Source organism: Xyrauchen texanus, chromosome 14 (assembly GCF_025860055.1).
Source record: "Xyrauchen texanus isolate HMW12.3.18 chromosome 14, RBS_HiC_50CHRs, whole genome shotgun sequence".
Taxonomy (NCBI): Eukaryota; Metazoa; Chordata; class Actinopteri; order Cypriniformes; family Catostomidae; genus Xyrauchen; species Xyrauchen texanus.
Window position 1 is genome coordinate 38,709,924 of NC_068289.1, and position 10,967 is coordinate 38,720,890.

A 10,967-nucleotide genomic window follows, 5' to 3' on the forward strand; every position below is an offset into this window, starting at 1 on the left:
AAATGTTTTAACCTTTAATGACAGACCTACGATGGTTCTGTTGAAGACATCAATCCACATTATTTCAGCTTCATTAAAAAAAAATCATTATTAGCAGAATTCCTGGTGAAGAACTACACTACCCATAATCCTGAAGGTAGCTCCTCCAATCAGAGAATCACATCAAAGGATTGGGATAAATACATCTGCAAACAATGGCTGCTACAGAATAAGACATTTGAAGGAACTTGAGTACTGAGTTATCACCTTCACAGTAACCCAAGAACAATGTTTTATAGGATAAAACAGGCCCATGAGTTTATGTTTGTTTCCTGCTTTAGTTCTCTCTATCATAGCGTGTGCTGTGTTTAAATCCAGCTCATTACATCTGTGGATGAAAGTTAGAGAAGCAGGTCTGTGTGTGTGTGTGTGTTTCTCTCGGCTGGTGTCGGGCTCACTCATGTCTGAGATTAGCTGCTACACACACACACACACACACACACACACACACACACACACACACACACACACACACACACACACACACACACACACACACTTCTCAAGCTGCTGGCTATGGAGTGTTTGTTTACATGTATACTGCAGAGTAGCATTTTATTCTATGTGATTTATTCACTGCATCATTTACCTGCTGATGGAAGACTAAATACATTTTCCAGATGTAAACACACATATCACATAGACGTCTGGGGGTGATGTACGTGTGCTATCAGTAGTCAGTAAGAGTGAATCTCATGAAAACATGTGCCCCCCCCCCCTTTATATTTTTGGCATTGTGATGCTATTTAATTTGTGTTCTGCTGAGGAAAGAAGGCATACTCGTTTAAGACAGCATTAAGGTGAGTAAATAATGTGGGAATTATCATCTTTAGGTGATCTATTCCTTTTGGCATTTCTCTTCATGTTAATTAATAATCATGGAAATAATGTCACCAAAAGAACATTTAAAATGTTTTTTTTCTCTAAGAGTAGAGTCACATGGGGTAACCAAATTGGGCCGGTTGCTAGGGAGGGTAGAGTCACATGGGGTAACCAAATTGGGCCGGTTGCTAGGGAGGGTAGAGTCACATGGGGTAACCAAATTGGGCCGGTTGCTAGGGAGGGTAGAGTCACATGGGGTAACCAAATTGGGCCGGTTGCTAGGGAGGGTAGAGTCACATGGGGTAACCAAATTGGGCCGGTTGCTAGGGAGGGTAGAGTCACATGGGGTAACCAAATTGTCCCGGTTGCTAGGGAGGGTAGAGTCACATGAGGTAACCAAATTGGCCCGGTTGCTAGGGAGGGTAGAGTCACATAGGGCAACCAATTTGGGCCAGTTGCTAGGGAGGGTAGAGTCACATGGGGTAACCAAATTGTCCCGGTTGCTAGGGAGGGTAGAGTCACATGGGGTAACCAAATTGGGCCGGTTGCTAGGGAGGGTAGAGTCACATGTGGCAACCAATTTGGGCCAGTTGCTAGGGAGGGTAGAGTCACATGGGGTAACCAATTTGGGCCAGTTGCTAGGGAGGGTAGAGTCACATGGGGTAACCAATTTGGGCCAGTTGCTAGGGAGGGTAGAGTCACATGGGGTAACCAAATTGGGCCGGTTGCAGGGAGGGTGGAGTCACATGGGGTAACCTCCTCGTGGTCACTATAATGTGGTTCTCGCTCTCGGTGGGGCGTGTGGTGAGTTGTGTGTGGATGCCGCAGAGAATAGCGTGAAGGCTCCACACACGCTACAGCTCCACGGTAATGCGTTTAACAAGTTCAAGTGATAAGATGTGCAGATTGACGGTCTCAGACACAGACGCAACTGAGATTCGTCCTCCACCACCCGGATTGAGGTGAGTCACTACACCACCACGAGGACTTAGAGCACATTGGGAATTGGGCGTTCCAAATTGGGGAGGAAAAAAAATAAAAGTCACCACATTCACGTAACTTCCATGTAGTATTGCACCACCGCTAATGTTGTTGCTCCTATATAATAGATCACTTGTATTTGTATTTTGCTATGAAACTGTGACGTATCGTGTATATCACCCATTCATGTCTTTTACGTTTTTTTAGTACAAGAATACGCTAAAACACCAAACGGATCTTTGCGCCTGTTATGTTTCATGTTTGAATGATGAAGCTGTTTTCTGCTCTCTAAATATTTCTGTAGCTCTGTTACAATCCCTAGTGAGTTACCTTGCTGTTCACTGCCTACATAGGCAACATCCTAACTGAAATGGAACCTTAGAATGAACTGATTTCAAAAGTGTCATTTAAGTGTTACTAAAGAAATGATGAGAATTCTAATTAGCGTAAAAATACTCTGCATACAAATACAGAGTCAAATAGTTTTTATTTAATATGTTTATCAACATTTCTCTCACTTGCTGCCTAAAACAAGATCTCTTAAATGGAAGCATCATTATGTTTATTATGCCTTCAAATGATGCATGTGTAAATGTTTGTAATGTTTCCTTGCTGGCATCATTTAAAAAAGTAAAGAATGACCTGCTGCTTGTTTTGTGTTTTTGATGTGTGATGTACAGCTGGATCACATGATCACACACACTGAATGAGTCCAGTATGAGGATCCAGTTCCATCAGCATCTCTTCACCATGTGATGATGTTTGTGTGATACGGTTTATTAGCAGAACTGTGCTGTATTATTAACTGCATTACATATGACACACTGACATCCCTTATCTTTCACAAACTCTTTGTGAGGGGCATTTGGTGCTCTGAATAGTTTATTTTCATGGCATGTGTTTGTGCCGTTCTTTACCGTGTTATGATTATTGGTAATAGACTGATATTTAGAGATAATCACATTGTCCTGATCACTGATTAACAGAAGTGTTAGCGCCTTTATGTCAGAATTAAAATCAGTAAATATTGCACATTTTCTGATCGTGGAGAGTAGCATGAGCCTCCACATGCTGTGAGTCTCCGCGGTGTCGTGCACAACGAGTCACATGATCAGATGCGTGGAAATGCCCAGTAGGTGGCGATATGCATGAAGAATGTGAATCATCAAAAACAGAAGAAGAAAGTGAAAGTTAAAGTGGAGATTGACTGGGCAGGGAGGAGAATTTATAGTAGAGTACAAATTGACTTTAATATTGATCTGTTTCTCACTCAACATATCATATCACTTCAGAAGTCATGGATTAAACTACTGGAGGCACATGGATAAGGCTACTTTTCTGCTGATTTTGTGATTTTTGGAGCTTCAAAATTTCGGCACCCATTCAGTTGCATTGTACACACACACACACACACACACACACATACACACACACACACACACACACACACACACACAGACACTCTCTCTCACACACACACCACACACACACACACACTACACATACACACATACACACACTACACACACACACACACACACACACACACACACGCACACTCCTCTACACACACACACACACACACACACACACACACACACACACACACACACACACACACTACACACACACACACACACACACACACACACACACACACACAGACACTCTCTCTCACACACACACACACACACACACACACACACACACACACACACACACACACACACACACACGCACACACACACACAGAAACTCTCTCTCACACACACACACACTTACACACACACACACACACACACACGCACACACACACACACAGAAACTCTCTCTCACACACACACATACACACTCATATATACACACACTCACTCTGTGACATCATGTGACAATAGGATCAAACCCGTCACAATACACCTAAAGATACAATTTGTTATTGAACTAATACATTTGTGAGCTCTGCATTGCACAAGGGAAGATTATCAGTGAATAACAGCTTGAATTTTGGTCTGTGACTTCAGCAGATGAATACTGTGAACAATAGATTACATGTATTGTTATTTTTTCCTGACAGTATACAATAAATTATCCACTTTTGATTAATGGAAAAGAGCTAAAACATCTGCTAAACATCTCATTTTGCATTTCACAGCAGAAGACAATAATACAAAGTCAGAACGACACGAGGGTGAGCAATTGATGATATATTCAGGTTTTGGTGAGCTATCCCTTTAATTCTACATTTATTTTGCTGCTCTTCATCAGAAAGACTCTTAAATTCTAACGAGAGATGTGTCGTCCTGCACAGCTGTTCAGTATTCACACTCAGCTCTTAATCCAAAGCTCATAAGAGACGGAGATATGCAAGAGTCTTGAAATGGAAAGCTATATCATATTTTTGGATAAGTACACTTCCTCCAGTAGAAAGGTTAATTTAATGCATTGCATTCTGGGGATTTAAAATGTGATGATCGCTGCAGCTGACAGTCTTACGACTTCTTTAACATTTGCATTAAGTCTAGATGACGTGAACTATTCCCAGCTTTGTCGCCGATGACAACCCATAGATGAACAGATTTGCACATTTGAAAGGATTGAGTGAGAGCAGGTGGCTACACACACATCAGGCGAGTGTACACTGAACACTGCCTACTGAATTTACATATATGCATATTTGCATTTGGCAGAGACAGGGACAATACCCCATGGAGTGACGTGTCTTGCTCAAGGACACAATGTGGGTGTATGAGGGGATCTAACCGGCAACCTTCTGCTTGCCAGTTCTGTGCTTTAGCCCACTGCGCCACCATCCTCGCCGTGGTTTCACATTTTGCTTAAATGTAGTTTTAAACGGTATGTGAAACGATGAATTCAAACAGTAGTCCGCTACATTATCACATGAGCTCATTGCATGTCTAAGTAGTGAAATAATCATGCATTTATTGTATGACTTCTGGTGAATTTGAATGAAGTCTATGAGTCATAAGGACAACTCTCATGATGCTTTTAATGATGCTTTTGCATCCGTTTTGAAGCTTGAAAGGATCAGTACCTATTTATTTTAAATGCATGGAAAGAGGCTTAGTTATAACATGTTCCTCTGGCTGAAAATATGATTTTGTGCATTGCATCATTTAAGTTGCTGGTATAAATCATTCAGAACTGCTGTTATTTGAACTTTCTAAGACACATGAAACAAGAAATGGAGAAGGTGTGTGACTGTATGTGAGTGCGTGTGCGTGTGTTTGTAGGTGAGTGCGCGTGTGAGTGTGTGTGTTTGTGGGTGTGAGTGCGTGTGTGTGCGTGTGTTTGGCGGCAGGTACAAATGATTGAATATTTCAGCAGCTCTGACCAGAGAAAGACAGAGACAGATGGAGCGAGTCTACAGGTATGTGAGGAGTTGTTGAATCCTGCAGAAGTTTCATTAGCAGTAGAGCTAAATACACAAAGATTCACTCTAGATCAGTGTATAACTCCCAAAAGAGTCACAATTGTTCATCATACAAAAATGTCCTTGAATGCCCTTCAAGCAAACATTAAAACTGATTCATATTACCATAATTAAATGTTGCTTGAATGTTGTGCTCTCAGCAGCTAAAAAGTAATCTGTGGTCGGCACAAGCCATGTTTATTGTCGTTGCAAGCGAACCTGTATTTAAAAAAGTTGAAGGAAAGTTCTGTCATTTACTCACCTTGATGTCGTTCCAAACCGACTTTCCTTCCTCTGCAGAACACAAAAGGAGATTTTTAAGGAATAAGCATTGCCCATTTTGCAATATGATGGCAGTGGATAGTGACTCTCTTGAACCTTCCTATTCTGTTCGGTTACTCTTTTCGATGTAATAAAAATAGTTTTGTTTAGTGGTGCAAGACTTGGTGACTTTTCCTCAACTTGGCATCTGAACACACACAAAGAAATCGGACTTGATTCAATAAGTCTAAGTGGATGGGAGACCTCCTGGGAAACTAAGGTTGCTGCTGGAAGAGGTATTAGGGAGGCCAGCAGTGGGTTCACCCTGTGGTCTGTGTGGGTCCTAATGCCCCAATATAGTGATGGGGACACTATACTGTAAAAAGGCGCCGTCCTTCGGATGAGACCTTAAACCGATGTCCTGACTCTGTAGCATTAAAAATCCCAGGACACTTCTCGAAAAGTGAAGGGGTGTAACGTCCTGGCCAAATTCCCCCCATTGGCCCTTATCAATCATGGCTTCCTAATAATCCCATCCACTAATTAACTGTATCACTGTCTCGTTCACTGTGTAAAGCGCTTGGAGTGTAGTGTCAGAAAAGCACTATATAAATGTAATGTTCATCCCATTCATTCCCAAATGTTCATTTGAAATCCGAATTGAGCAGCCAGAGACGCATCTGATAAAATCTGATTTCATGTGGTTTATTTGCTGTCCAGACTATCAAACACTCATCTGGATTCAATCTGGATATGCCAAAAATGTGGCAGTCTGAACAAGGCCTTAGTGCAAAACACACACACACGAACACAAACTCTTTACCCTCCTGCCGTCTGGCAAGAGGTACCGAAGCATTCGGGCCCTCACGGCCAGACTGTGTAACAGCTTCTTCCCCCAAGCCATCAGACTCCTCAATACTCAGAGACTGGACTGACACACACACACACACACACACACACACACACACACACACACACACACACACACACACACACACACACACACACACACACACACACACACGTCCTGAGTTGCACTTTAATTACTGTCACTTATAACTGTCTGCTACCTCAATAACTGCTATGTGCATAGAACATTATCTCATAGTATGTTATGTTTACATTTTTAGAAACTGTCATCTTTTTGCACTACTGAGTACTGGTCGGCGCTGCACTGTCTATTGTCCTGTTCATTGTCAGTAATTTGTTGTACTGTCCTGTACTTTTTGCACATGTTTGCACGTGCACTTTATATAGGTATATATAGGTATTTTATATAGGTATTTTATTTCGTTGTGTTGTCTCATGTGGTCCTATGTTGGTCCTTTGTTGTTTTTATGTAGCACCATGGTCCTGGAGGAACGTTGTCTCGTTTTGCTGTGTACTGTACTAACTGTATATGGTTGAAACGACAATAAAAACCACTTGACTTGACATGTCATAGCACAGAAAATAATTTAGACTTATTCATCAGTTATTTCTTAAAAAAAAGAGCGAATAATCCCAGTTACAGAAAGGCACTTTTAACAAGTTTAGCCTAAAATCGCACAACACAGCCGATCTTCTAGACATCCCAGTGGCGGGACATTGGCAAGGAGAACAGAGAACGTTCTTTTTGAATGAATGTCTATGGAGGAGATGCTTCACTGTGCTGCATAAACCGCTTTTGTGAGGAAACAGCTCATCACTTAATGAATTGATTGCGTGTCCACTCATCTTCGACATGTTTTTACACTAAAAAATCATTTAGGAGTGAACTATGTGTAGAGTTTACAACGATAAAATTGCTGTTTTATAAGTGAAGTCACGGACGATTTTGCGACAGGTAGGTGTCAGTTTACGGCTCTCCTCATTCATTTGTATGGTATCCGCAAATGGTGACTAACTGTCGAAAACACGCTAGTTGACCGCTGCGCATCTATACAAAAATAACAACGGTTATTATCTCAGTATAGAAGATCTGGTTTATCATATCCATACTAGAGATTATAGTAAGCTCAAACATTCCTTTAATTGGATGACTTTAACTGCCAATATCCTTATTTTCTAATCAGTTTAACACTTGTGCGACCTTCGGGATATTTTTGTCATATTTATTTATTTATTAATAAATTTTTCCCAATCATTTTGGCTGTGTTAATACCAACGGCATACATTTAGCCAAAGGTGTGTATTTTTGGTGTGATTTTGATGTTTCAACCACATATTTTATACAGTAGCCTATATCTATAATACGCGTGTAAACAATAGCCTATAGTTACACTCAGGACCTTCAGGACAAAAATGTCCCATTGAAACCCATTAAAACTGCAATATTTGATCCCAAATATAAAATCATGAATTATATTATATTATGCTTTACTTCTGGAGTCCTGGCTTCAACATTTAAATTTTTAATATTTTCCTCCAGATTGCGCCATTTTTCTCATGTTTATCCTGTGGAGCAAATACAAGCTTTTCCCCTATTCACTGTTTACTGTATTATAGAGACCTGCAGGACAACTGAATACATGATGCAGATACAATTGTGTGCGTGTGTTTGTGTGTGTGTGTGTGTGTGTGTGTGTGTGTGTGTCTGTGTGTGTGTGTAAAAACAACAGTGGCATTATATATATATAAAACGGCATTTAAAGGTTTAAAATCCTGAAAATTAATGAATATTTGGTAGTTATGATCAGGACTGATGTTGGTTAAAAATATGAACTCACTGAAAATGGAAAATAATATTAACATATAATTTTTTTTATGGCAGTTTTTTGATGCAGACATTTTTGTCCTCTGTGTAATGTATTTTTATTGACGCACTAGGGTTAATTCCTACCTGAGAACTAGAAATTCCAGAGAAATTATCTTGTGAATTGCATCAATCTGCTCAGTGTTGTGTCCTGTGTCTCATCTGTGGTTTTGCACCCTTCAGGCGGCGATGATGTTGCAGGTCCAGACATGAACTGACTGCAGCAGCTGAGCTACAGAACCACCTGATGCTGGAGAATATGGCGGCTTTAATGGACCAGCAGCAACACACTCTGAGGAGGTAAATACTGTGTATACATGCACGATCTTACACTGCCAAAAACGCGTAATGTAAATGCCTCAAACGGTTTTCGTTTATCAGGGTAAGCTCATAAACGGTTTACATAGACACACACAGATGTTTTTCCATTACCTCAATTTTGCGATGCATGTGAACACCTTTACTAGCATTCATCCAATGTGTGCAAGTGTTGTGCGCATGACTGTTTACGTTTTGACATCAAAAGCAGAGAATAAACTGATGATTTCATATCTCATACAAACGGGTTTCTTGCATTGTCCGATTTTTTTAAGTGAGCTGATTTTATTCATTATCAGCATATTTGCTATCCATGTAAACACACTCAATGTCACTCGATGTTTATAATTTGCCACTAAAATGCCACTAATACTGTTGTCAGCTCATTTTTTCTTTAAAGCAAAAAGGAGACCCAAGCGTGACTGCCGTGTGCATTTCCATTTATTATTTTATTAATTCTAGTTTTCCTATAAATGTATGTCTTCATATGTGGACTGCGGGACTAAATTGTGAAATCTTAAATAATACCAAGCTATAAACTCTGAATCTATGTACTGATGATGATCATTGTCCCATGTGTGTCAAACATGTTGAGTGATCCAAACATCATCTGCAGCCTGAAACTGAACTTTTGATCAGATTTTAGGAGTGAACGCACTTAACTGTATAGAGAGATATAGGATGCTCCCTTGCTCCCTATTTAGTGCATGACTTAACCTCCAGTGTGCTGTCTGTCTGCACTGGTCTCAGAACAGTTTGAAATGCTGAAATATATATATATATATATATAAAGGAGGCAAAATGACCCAGAGATGTGTTAATGTTGAAAGTTATTCAAACTAACATGTTTTTTATCTTTTGAGGGAAGAAAGTCCTAAAATCCACGTATGTGGACATCATGTTTATCAGCGTGCTGATGTGGGAAAAATGCATATATTTTTTTTAAGTTGCATATCAAACGAAACTAGAGACTCCCCTCTTTACACCCAAACAGGTTTCAATGAACAAACGTAAAGAGATTTCTCACCAGAGGCAGTTTTGTTGGTGCTGCACCTGTAGAAGCGTTTCAATGAGATCAACGTCATGCTGTTGTGACTGTGGCAGAAGTTTAACCCTTAAATGACAGTCTAGAGTCTTGTGTACAGTATTCAGTCAGTTTATATTCATTTAAATTGTGCTATAATAACTAATAATATCTATATTAATAATATTATTATACCCAAGTAATATTTCTCTAATAATGTAATAAACTTGTACGAGGCATTGCTATGAGATCTGGTTAAACCTTCGAGATGATCTCGCCTCTTCTGTCCACAGAAACCTGGTGTCATAGTGTTGTTTAAGATTTATACAGGAACTTAGACGCTGTATATATAATACGGTCAGCGCATGTTAATCTGAACATGTGATGAAATTCGTGCCCTCGCTCAGCCCTACACAATGCAACAGAAAGGCATGTTTGTTTTTGCACTTTTTCTTTTTTAAACCTGACCAACTTTGGCAAAAACAGCGATTATTCCTTGCTCATAATTATTTAGCCCAGATAATACCTTGTAAACACAACCTTTTTTCAGCCAATCAGATTGGAAATGGTTATTTCTGCCAGATTCTGCACAAATATGCATCAGAAAGTCAGTTAAATGACATTGAACATTTAGTGGCAACAGATACCTGCTTTCACCAGTATGCAGAAAACACTCATTTAATTTAATTGAAAAAGCATCAATACAGTTCAGAACAGCCTGAGGGATAATTAACTTCATGCATGATGTGGATGGTGCCGGATAAACCTGAAAACACACGTACAGCCAAGAGTGTGTGCATTTGTTTATTAAAGATAAAATAGAAAGAAAGAAAGAAAGATAAAAAAAAGAGAGAGGCTAAATAATTGCATTCAGTCAGGTCATATTGGCTGACATTCAGTTAAACTACATTAGTTATGCATTGGTGCTCATGATGCATTTATTGCATACTTGATTATGACTGTAATTAACCTGTGTGTGTGTGTGTGTGTGTGTGTGTGTGTGTGTGTGTGTGTGTGTGTGTGTGTGTGTGTGTGTGTGTGTGTGTGTGAAGCAGCCCTGTCACTCTGGAGAGATGATGTGTGTGTCATTTAGAATACTAAACATAAACCTTCCTTTAAACACATCTGATATGCTTCTCTGTTTCTCTGCATTATTTCAGTGCAGTCATTATAATGACTAGGTCAATGTCAATGATATTATATTGTGCGCTTATTAAACCAAAACAAAACCAATTTCACTCTCAAAAATCACATTTCAGTCTTCAAAGAAGAAGTAAATTAGATATGACATTTTATAAGGAAATCGAAGCCTGTTTTAGGATCATTAAAATTTGTGTTGCTCTGTAGCAATTTTTTTT